This window comes from Typopeltis vanoorti, chromosome 7, assembly GCF_054136105.1.
Source record: "Typopeltis vanoorti isolate ZY-2024b chromosome 7, IOZ_Tvanoo_1.0, whole genome shotgun sequence".
In the NCBI taxonomy this organism is placed as follows: domain Eukaryota; kingdom Metazoa; phylum Arthropoda; class Arachnida; order Uropygi; family Thelyphonidae; genus Typopeltis; species Typopeltis vanoorti.
This window is the reverse complement of record NC_143555.1, coordinates 84,784,053-84,795,118: the sequence shown is the minus strand read 5'-3', so window position 1 is coordinate 84,795,118 and position 11,066 is coordinate 84,784,053. Positions and strand designations below refer to the sequence as shown.

General features: G+C 32.6%; 1 long non-coding RNA gene across 1 annotated transcript; it reads right to left on the bottom strand.

Annotated features, from left to right (window-relative positions):
* Window positions 1–296: 296 nt before the first annotated feature.
* On the bottom strand, window positions 297–4,658 carry LOC150104825 (uncharacterized). The gene is made up of 3 exons (XR_016548587.1): window positions 4,493–4,658; window positions 2,624–2,725; window positions 297–596 (listed from the first exon to the last, which is right to left on the bottom strand). It is a non-coding gene; the product is annotated as an uncharacterized LOC150104825 (long non-coding RNA).
* Between the last annotated feature and the right edge of the window lie 6,408 nt (window positions 4,659–11,066).

Here is an 11,066-nt window from a genome sequence, read left to right as displayed (position 1 = left end):
TGCATTAAAAATACTTCTATCAAAAGATCGTGGTCGTTTGTCGTGAAATGTACTAGCGATTAAGTTGAGCGACCATTCCATTTAACATGCAAAAATAGCATTTAATTACAAGTATGTTTATTTTCGATAGTACATTCGGCTTTACTCTTTGCATTTGTTCATCCTGAGCTGTTGAATACAATGTGGTCATGGTTTTTTTCGTTCTTCCTTAATCCAAAGTACATAGTGAAACAACTTTATTGCTTAGTATATCTCGTGTTAATAATAATAATGAATCCTCAAAAAAAAGAATTTATTATTAATAATATTCTCGTTACAATGGTCTTCTATTGTATATTAATTAATTGTCGCAGTGTGATTTTTCCAGAAATGATCCGTTAGGATGTCTGGCCTAGTTATTCCCTGACTGGTATATAACAACCATTTCAAATTCTCTTGTCAAACAATTTACTACCATATTGACATCAGTGAAAGTTTAGATTTGGAACGCACGTCTAAACTTGCATAAGTACGTTTTAAGTGTGATTTCTTCCAGTCTTTCTAAACCCATCTCACTTAGTCTGATGACTCCGTGACACTTGCTTGTTTGTGGTTCACTGCAGAAAAAATAAAATAAATGAATGAGCAAAAATAAAACAAATAAAAAAAAAAAGTAAAAGTTCTTTTGGAATAGTTTGCAAAAAAAAAAAAAAAAAAAAGAAAAAAAAAAGAAAGAAACTGTTTGAAAATATTCCGAAAGAGATAAAAACGATAATTTTATACAACTTAATTACAAAGTCTGCTGAAATCATGTTCGGTTGGCAAAAAAATATATATTCTTTTAGTACAATCACAATTTAGAACCGCTTTTTCTGAAATTCACAAATAATATATAAAAAAAAAAACCTCGTGTATTATGTTGGCTAAATCATCTCGAGCTTAGTACATGTCAGACGAGGAATGCAAGATGAATCACTGCTATGTGCTGAGCGTGCATAGTTCAATAGTACTATACTTGGAAGATTGCGTGCTGGTTATTCTTCGCGAGCGTAAGTTCAAATAGCTGAGCGAGAAGACAAAAGGCATTATAGTAATTTCTTTTGGCAAATAATGACGTTATAAGAGAGTAATTCAATTTTGTTGTAATAATAGTCTGTAATCGAACTGCCTAGTTAGTTTAAAATATGCATAGATTTTGATTGAATTTTAGATAAACGGAAAGATAAAAGTTATCGGAATTTTGTAATCAGAGTAATTAATAATTTTCTTGTCTATTAGAAAGATAAATTACTAAATTGAAATGAATAATTATAAAGATGATTCTCTGCATTTTCACTTTTATAAACTTTTTTTTTTTTTTTTTTTTTTTGTAAAGAAAATGTTATCTACAATTTTCTGTACATTATGGGAACCATGTCGAATATATTTATTCTGAACAAGAGGTTTACAAAATTTGCCGTTTCCATGATATGATCGTCTTGGGACCGATTCGTTATAAACCTGAGATAAAATGGCATTTCTTGTAAATCTCAGATGAAATACAGAAGGAGTGGCAAAACGAGTTCTTTTTTTTTTGCGAGTATATGAGTTTTATTTATATCCTAGATCGATACAAGTGGCCTGCAAAATCCTACGTACGGAAAAAAAAATAAATCTCGACTGTCCCTCTTGATAAAAAAAAAAAAACCTTCTTGTAACTTATTTTCAACATCAAATAACCTCTGCCGATACGACATTTGAAATTCTTTTGAACGCAACCTCACTGAACTCCTGTTACTCTATTGAGAATTTTAATTGACTTTTGCTATCGTATTTATATTTCCTATCAGACAACATTTCGTGAAAGAACGAAGAGTTAAACAGACAACCGTTATTGTCTATCTATAGTGAATCATGACATGAACAAGAATGGAAATTTTATCTCTCCCATTTCTTTTTTTGCTTTTTTTTTGTTGTTGTTTTTCATTTGTACATTGAATCAGGCTTAAGTTTCGGTGTATCCACTGTTGTATTTATTTCCGTATTATCTTCAGCGCATGTACAACTGCACAGTCGGAATGAGAGGCTGTTGTTATCATAGTAGATACTTTAATTAGTAGCTAATGGTTATCCGCATCTTAACAATCGATGCTAATTGAGTTATATTTAGAAAATAGGACACAGAATTAATTTGCTCACTATAAATAACCATTTCAGTTGACACCTCACTTTAATTAGCAACGTAAATCTAATACAGAAGTCTTTGCAGGGTATTTAATCGCGTCCAATATATTTCAAGAAAAAAAAAAAAATCTGTGATCTCTAATAACTCGTTACTTCCAAGAATTCAATAGTCGTACGTTGTATATAGCCACTTGGATTTTTTCTAATTAAATCGGTACCTTAATATATAAAAAGATATTTAAATTGAAAATTAAGCATAATTTAATTTGCTCCCATGGGAGTCCTCAGTGTGTTTTGCAGAGCACATAAAAATATACCAGTGTAGCACTCAGAAATGGCAAGTTTACGAAAGCTCAAGAATGGTGGGGGGGACAAAGTAACCCCTCTTCCATACTTGTGTTATCTTCTCCATTCCCAGATAAAAACGTATACGGTATTATATATATAATCACTAAAACAGCTTCGTTCAAAAGAAACTTACTCGTATGTTAGCAGGCAATGATACAGTCCGAGTGGAATTCTAGCATGACATAGCAAAGAACCGTTTCTACATCTCAGTACCAACTCATCTTACACGAAGATTCTTTTAAAAAAAAAATAAAAATAAAAAAATACACAGAAATATATTACCAGTAAAGCATATAAGTTCTAAACATACATTACTAAAATTAAAACCTCCCTTTTCCAATAACCAGGTGTGCCTGGAATTCTACGAAAAAATTCCGGGTGAGTTCCGTAGACATTTACCAAAAATTCCTTATAATAAATGCTTATTATGTACGTACGTATTTTTTTTTTTACTTGACTTTTATTTAAAAGTGTTGTCAAAAATGCCCGTAAAGTATAAGTAGTAGTTATTTTTGCAGGTAGCATGCCAATAATGAAATCTTGTAAATAACAATCGCCTATAAGTTTGGCAAAATGCCAAAATAGTAACTAACGTACTTAGCCAACTGCATAGTTTTTGAACCAAGGCCAGTTTACAAAACCATAACCCTACATTGATGACTATATTTTTGTTCAAAGTTGCAACATGCTCAGTGGGCATGAGACAATTGCTTAACGCATTCTTTGCATAGTTTATCTGCATCCTTAAGCAACGTTACTAGTTCTTCATTCTCTTCCTCCTATTTTATTCTTCTTGTTGGTTGTATGAGCAATTATGTCACACAAAAGACGATTCTTAGTTGTCAAAAATGGGAAAATGATGTTTAGTTGCTCAATTCCTTGTTCAAACATATAAACGCTCACCTGTAACGCATAGGATTTCGTTCATATGAGTCGAGTTGTTCAGTGGGTGCCGCAAAACAAATCATCCTTCCCCCTCCAATCATTATAAGTATTGAAGTAAAGTGTACTTAATTTACGTTACTAACATAACAAACATTTGAAACAAATTCCTTATTTTTATACGCTTCCCCGCATCCCCTTGAGGTAAGCCCGAATTATCCCATCTTAGAGACGGAGTTTCCCAGCATGCAACTGCAGGATTTTTTTTTTTTTTTTTTTTTTTTTTTGAAATTTCATCTCCATAAACGGAATTTCCCAGCATGCAATTGCAAGATTTTTTTTTTTTTTTTTTTTTTTGTAAATTTCATTGCAAAAAAAAGTAACGCAATACGTCAGTTATGCAACAGACGTCACTAATTGATCTCTTTCTTATTAGGAGAAGTTGATTAATCGTCTTCCAAGTACCTATTCATCCTAATCCAGCACTCATTTGTACATCGGGGAATGCAGTTACTTTCTAAGACTATCTCGTTAAAGGTTATTTATATTCATTACAGATTCCCAAAGGGAAATTTATCAAAATCTGCCCTTCGCCTACTTTCAAGTACATCACCTTGGGGCGATTTCAATATCATGCTATCTGCTAATGTGTATCTCGGTGCTCCTGACACCACCACAAACAAAAATAAAAATACCGTTGGGGTTAACTACTGCATAGGCTTTCATTAAGTATCTCAGGCATGAAGCAAATATTTTTCACAGAGTGTGGAGATGAATACATTAAACGCACAAAGTAAGTAACATATACTTTGAAGCATCAGATGCTAGGCATTTAAAACCAGCTAACAGTTCCTTCCAATAAATATAATTAAAGGAGCAAACATTTATCTGTATTGTGTTATAATAGCATATACAGTATGGGAAATAGATTTTCAAAAGTGAATTATATGTTTCAAAGAAAGAACATTAGAAAATAAATCATAAAATATCTTTAAAACCGCATAAGCGCTTCGTATAAATAAGCAATAACAATTTTACGAATATAACAATTAATTCTTTCTTCAAGCAGTTGATATTTTATGCAAAGATAAATATTTTTCATTTATCAATAAGTACAAACTTCGTACGGCGAGTTCTGTAGAGAAAAAGCAACTTGTTTACTCTTCCTAGAGGTCTCTGCTGTGAAAGGAATCGAAACATTGGCGCGTAGCATAATTAGATAGATTTTTTTTTTTCTCTCCAGGAGTTGTACAACTCCTGGAGAGAAAAATAATAAACGTATTGGCTTTCTTAATAAATATTGCCGTAAATGGGAGAGCCATCCACTGGGCAAGGTGGTAATTCTATTCATAACACACACACACACACACACACACACACACACACACACACACAGTTATTTTCACAGTTCGTTTTCCACGTTTTTTTTGCAATGTTGATATGTTTATTTCATATAGGAAAATAACAAGGCTATACAATAAACAAATAACATATTGTAAAATCGGCACGATGGGGGTTCAATGGATCTGATATTAGTGAAGAGGATTTTGTGTGTGATCACTGCCGATATGCTATCAGTTAGTAACAATAATAAAATACAACCAAAATCGAAGTCTTGATCCTTTCATATAGTGTACAAAGTAGAATATACTTTTAATTAGGGGGGGGGGGTGAGTTCAGACCCTGTGATATTTTCTCCTCCATTTGTAAATCTCACTGCTTTATAACAACAGCATTTTCTTCGTTACCGCAAAGGTTAAAATTATAAGAAAAGCATTTAGTTCTATAGTTTTTATTTAAAACTGGAATATTTAGAAAGAATGACATAAAAAAGCAACAGCTTAACAAAGTCTGTTTGAATTATCTGGCTTTTGAAATGAATATTGATTGTTCCAAGTATGTTCTTCCACACGCACCTGCTAAGGTAAATGAACACATTTGGCACAAACCAGCCTGCGTGCTTTACCCTACGGAAGTAATCAATCTTTTAAGTAAACTCTCCTTAAATTTGCTACCCTCGTGGATCAGCCTTCATGGCGCTGACCTATGGAATTCAATTTTTCACTTCACGATATTCTGTATTCTCATTTTGGGGATACATATGTGCCAGACATAGTTGCTACTTATTTAAATAATCCTTGCGAAGTTACTTTAATTCCCCATGCAATCTGCATCATGAAATCCCATCAGTTCGGTTGTCAGTCGATGATAATGAGTTAGGCACCAAGCTTTTCGATATGCAATAGTATCCGACTTTTGGTATTAAAAAAAAAAAAAAAAAAAAAAATAGATCTGGTGCCTAGCCCTGAATTTTGGGATGCATATTTATTACAAAATACTTCTATCTGTCTGGGGAAAAAAATAAAAAATAAAAAAAAAATAATAAAAAAAAAAAAAAAAAGTATATATATATATATATTTCGTCCTTTGGTGTGTGTACTTTCAAGCCATTCTTTCTCACAGTAATGAGAATGTTACGCCTCAAAAACTTTGAAACACCCTGATCATTAATTTTGATGAACTATAAATATTAATTAGCGTGATCATTTAAATAACACCGTCATTTACTGCACTAATCTGATGTTGAAAGGTTATTAGACGTACATAATACACCGAAGTATAAAAAAAAAAAAAAACAACCTTAATGAGTTAACTTTTGGTTTTTGAGATGAAAATATTAATGAGGTATATTTATAGATCATAATTATGAGACGGTGTTACAAAAGTGTTCTTTGTTGATATCTTTATTCATTAAAGAATACGAAAAGTACTCTTACTCTTCTTAGGTTTACTAGATAAGAATATCTACGGGTAAGTTTGAGGGTTTGTCGAGAAGGTAACGTACGGATTTCATATTATGTAAGTAGTGCTTCCAAGTATTACCAGTACTTATTCTCATGAGAATATTACTTATAAGAGCTGATCTTAGGCCAAAACTGCGTCATTGATGATGCCATCTCTAGTGCCCCTGTCTCTAAAATTATTTTACCCCCATTTTGCAATGTTGATTTTATTTTTCATTTTTAAATTGTGAAGTCCATCATGATACGGTGAGTCTTAATCATTTAACTGCTCATTTTAACATGTTCAGACTAATAATATTATGCATACTCATAAAGAAATATCTTCAGTTAATATCTTTATCTTATTTTATTTACTTTTGTGAATAGTATAGGCACTTAAAACAATAAACACGTGTTTTTCATTCAGACATAAGCTGTATCAGTGGTTTTCAAGTATTTTAATGGTAATATCATAAGAAAGAAAAGCACCTCGAAATTTGACATCTGGCAGCTTTCCAGAACTTCTATATTTGATTGGGGGAGATGCCCCCCCCCTCATGTTACTAGTTTCAGTTAACCGGTTTTCATTACCGGTTTGTGCATACATGATTGATTAGGACCAGTTAAGTTAGTTAACTTATAAGATATTTCTATTCTTAACATATTCGTCGTTTTTATTATTACATCAGCGTTGTTAGGATTGCGCTCGTAAATATTAATCTTCGCCAATATATTTGTTAATAATAGATTTGAGTGAGGTAGTTGTGTAAACATGAATTACCACCAAGTGAAATAAAGAACAATTAATGATTTCTCTATTATGTGTACAAATTACTTTTTTTTGGTTGTAATTAACTTAACCAAGACATAAAATACTTGTAAAAATTCTTTGGTACGACATCTCTCTTAAAAATCTAGAATACGTTACCATATTAGCACTAAGAGATTATTTTCTATGTTAAGTTTGGAAAAAACTAAGTTAAGTCTCAAGTGCTATTTTGAAATTGGATCAACAGTACTTTAAACCTAGACACAAAATTCTTTGGAATGTTTACATCAACCAAGAATCGCTTCTTTGTAGTGCAGTATTGTTGGTTACCATCTGACCTTTACAAAGGACTACTGAGAATGAAATATAATATCTATTATCGTATGTTATTTGGCCTTAATAGAGGGCGTTCAAGAACTATTTTCAATGAAGTGTACAAGGTGACTCTCCTTTTACGTTTTTGTTTTTGTCAATTTCTTAAGTTTTCCTCTTCATCACAGTTTATATTTCTTGTAAAGTATTTTTGGAAAACTAAATTGCATGGCAAATGTTCTATTTTTGCTGCGGTCAGCTCGGATTTTTCATAAAGGCGTTGGTTGATTAATGAGTTGAAGGCAACAAACATTGAGTTAAAATGTTCTCTTTAGTCAACATAAGAACACTAAAATTGTATTCTACAAGAGTGTTCTTTTGTTGCATTACAGTACATTTGTTATATTACATTATAACATATATAAGTAATGGGAATTCAGAAAGATTTTGCAAAGATAGTGAGAAACTTTCTGGAACATATTTTTTGTTCATAATTACTTGAATCATGTCATGAAAGGGGCCACGTATGATTGACAAATAATTAAAAATAAGTAGAAGCATGTTTTCTCTGAGCACTCACAAAACAACAAGTTGTGCAAGTTTGCCTTGATTGACACAGTCAACAGTTCAGATGATGTTCAATAAGCGTTTACGTTTATGGCTGTCAGAATTCCAAATGTTCCTTACTGTCGCTGAGTTGACAAGAAACACTGTGTGGTCTTCAGTGCAGCCATGGTATCACGGCTCTAGACACGACAAGGCCTCGTTGTAATTTTCAGCTATGACTGCATGTTTTATGAGTGGAAGAATGAATAAACAAAATGTTTCTATCTAGGGAGGTGTAAAGCTTCACATGTAATACCAAAAATCACACACACACACACACACACACACACACACACACACACACACACACACACACACACACACACACACACACACACACACACACACACACACACACACACACACACAAAGTTTGTGGGAATAGAAGCGTGCACGTATTTTTTGTGCTTTAGGTATCGTAAAGGTTTATGATCCATGCCATTTCACAGAAAAATATGGTCTTAAAAGATCTTTTGCCATAAATCACGAATGGCGACTCTGATGGAAATACTGTATATTAACAAGATGGTGCGTATCTTTTCTGGTGCCAAGAATATCTGAATCAATAGTGGTGGAACGGCCGATTTACAAAAAAAAAAAAAAAAAAAAAAAAAAAACCTAATTAAATAAGCTACAAATTATTTGGGATATTCTAAAAAGCAAATTTCATATTTACTACAAGTTTGCAGCAGATTTACTCTGCAAGTTTACTACAGGTTTTTAGTTTTCGGCTCATAATTTGCTTGTAATAATATTCCTAATCTTTAAATTCATTGTCTTCTTAATTTTGTTTTATTTATGGTTTTATTTCTACTTTTTGATATTTGATATATCCTTGCTCATCTATTTGGTTTTCAGCTTCCAGATTGTTTTCCAATCTCACATTTTTGACTTAATTTTAAATTTTGATTTGTTACTCTTTCTAATTAAAAATAATTAATTAATAATCCATTGATCCTAATCCTGCAGATTGGTATCAAAACGGGGGAAGCTCCAAGAAAATAAGAAGGGAAATAATACTTAAGCGCAAAATTACTTTTTTTGCTCTAGATAACTGAAAGCTTAGCATTGGTGCTGGAGTTTTATGATAACTGTGTTTATTCAAATTTCCATTTGAGATCTATACGGGAATTCACTTTATTTTTGTTATGAGCAATCTAATTCATCATTCCGATTAATGATTTTTTCCCATTTTTTAAAAATTATTTTTATGAATTGGGATTGATGCTGCTGTATGGTTGAATGATAGTGCATCAACAATACGATGTTCAGTTCTTCAGTCTCCCTTGATTACTACATAGACCATTTAAAAACTCATAGATAAAAATTCAAAGATATTAAGTTGGGTGAAAGAGCAGGCTGTTACTATAGTCCTCTTAGAGTTCAACGATTTGTGAAGTGAGAGTTTTATTTTAAAATATTAACAATACGAGCAGTATGTGTGGGGGACGGGGGGGATGTGACATATCGTTTGAGTGATCACTCAAACGATACAGGAATTGTCCTGTAATGTAACTGTAGAATAAAGAGCTCTCATAACGTTCTACACCCCCAATTCATTTAAAATGCCCTATTATCAGTATTATAGGGCTGATGTAAAATATCTCCGTAATATTATTCGCTCTTTCATTTGATTTCTTGCCCTTCCAGCAAATTCCTTCTTCGAAATAATAATCTATAGCCTCAAATGGTTCCCACCTTCCCGTGGAATGTTGCTGAGCCTCTTATTTGTTCATTTCACGTTCATAATGCCTTCGGGCTTGATTACGGAACCAGATTCATGTACCCAACTCATGTTTTGTTTTGGTTTTTCCCCTTGAGGATTTATCATCATTGGAAAGTGTTTTTCTCTTTAAGCAGAAACACTAATACTCATTGTAAACCAAAACTTATACGTTAACTTTTGCATTCCTGTCAAACTTCTTTAAAATAAACAAGTCATCTGATTTTGTCCTAACTTCTTTTTTTTGGGGGGGGGGGGGATAGGTCATCAGTCGACTTCCTTTTTTTTTTTTTTTTTTTTATCATCGCCACTTTTCAGTGCATTTCTGTAGTTTGACTAGACAGGCGGAAGATGATGTTAAAATTTATCTCACTATTTTAGCTGCCCGTAAAATTACTCGAATTTCTTTTTTTTGGTATATGCATTCTGAGACACTTTGTATTAGCAATGTATGGAAGCAGAATGGAATACGAGTTGAACCTTGCTTTAAAATCGTTGTAAAACATTTCAGTAATATTAAATATTAAATGCAATTTAAGGTTAATAAAATATTTGTAAGGTAATTAAAAGTTAAAATAAGCGATAAATATAACATAGTACATATACTATGTTATAAAAGAAATTACTGCATTCAAACTTTGCATTTGCACAATGTCCATTCCACTGGAGACATTTGACTTGTGCCAGTATCTAACCAAGTTTAACTTCAAATATATATTTCCAAGGCATTATTCATTTCGACTTCAAATTAGATATAATATGGAAAATTTATTGCAGTGAATATACATATAATATGCTTGTGAATATACATAATATGCTAGGTACATGGAGCCTCCGTAGCTCAGTCAGTATAGACCAAGCCCTGTGGTAGGAAAACTCTGAGTTCGATTCCCGTTAGTGGCGTGAGGAACCTTTATCTGGTCATCTTTTGACTAAAGATGAGTTAGCTGGTCTCATACGGATGTAAAGTAGAGTATTTTCACCCGGAAATTCTGTTTTTTTTTTTTTTTTTTTTTTTTGTCCCCCAGATCAGGCAAACCGGCCCCGTGAACACACACATGGATTACAGTCATGAATACGTCCCAGCCATATGCCGGTCCTGAGCCCGGATAAAATTGGGGGTTGGGGATAGTAATGGTGAACTACCTTGTAAAAATCTCACCAGGAATACTTTGTGGGCAATGCCTACAAAGTCATCTACGGTCGGAAACGACTAAAAGGGAAAATCAGATCAGATCTAGGTATTAATACATGTTACGTTTTTGTTTGTAAAAAGCTACTCTGATATTTTCAAAGAATTTTTTTTTTACTCAATTTCAAAATTAAAGAAAATTTAAGAATTATTGAAGAATCCCTTAAAACATTTTAAACATAGTGGTGGAGACGGAGAGCTGTAGAGTAGAGTAGGTATACTCCCTGGATGAGTCTTCGGACTCCTTGAAGGTGTCACGAAATAATAATAATAATAAATAATAACAATAATAATCACCCTAGTTACAAA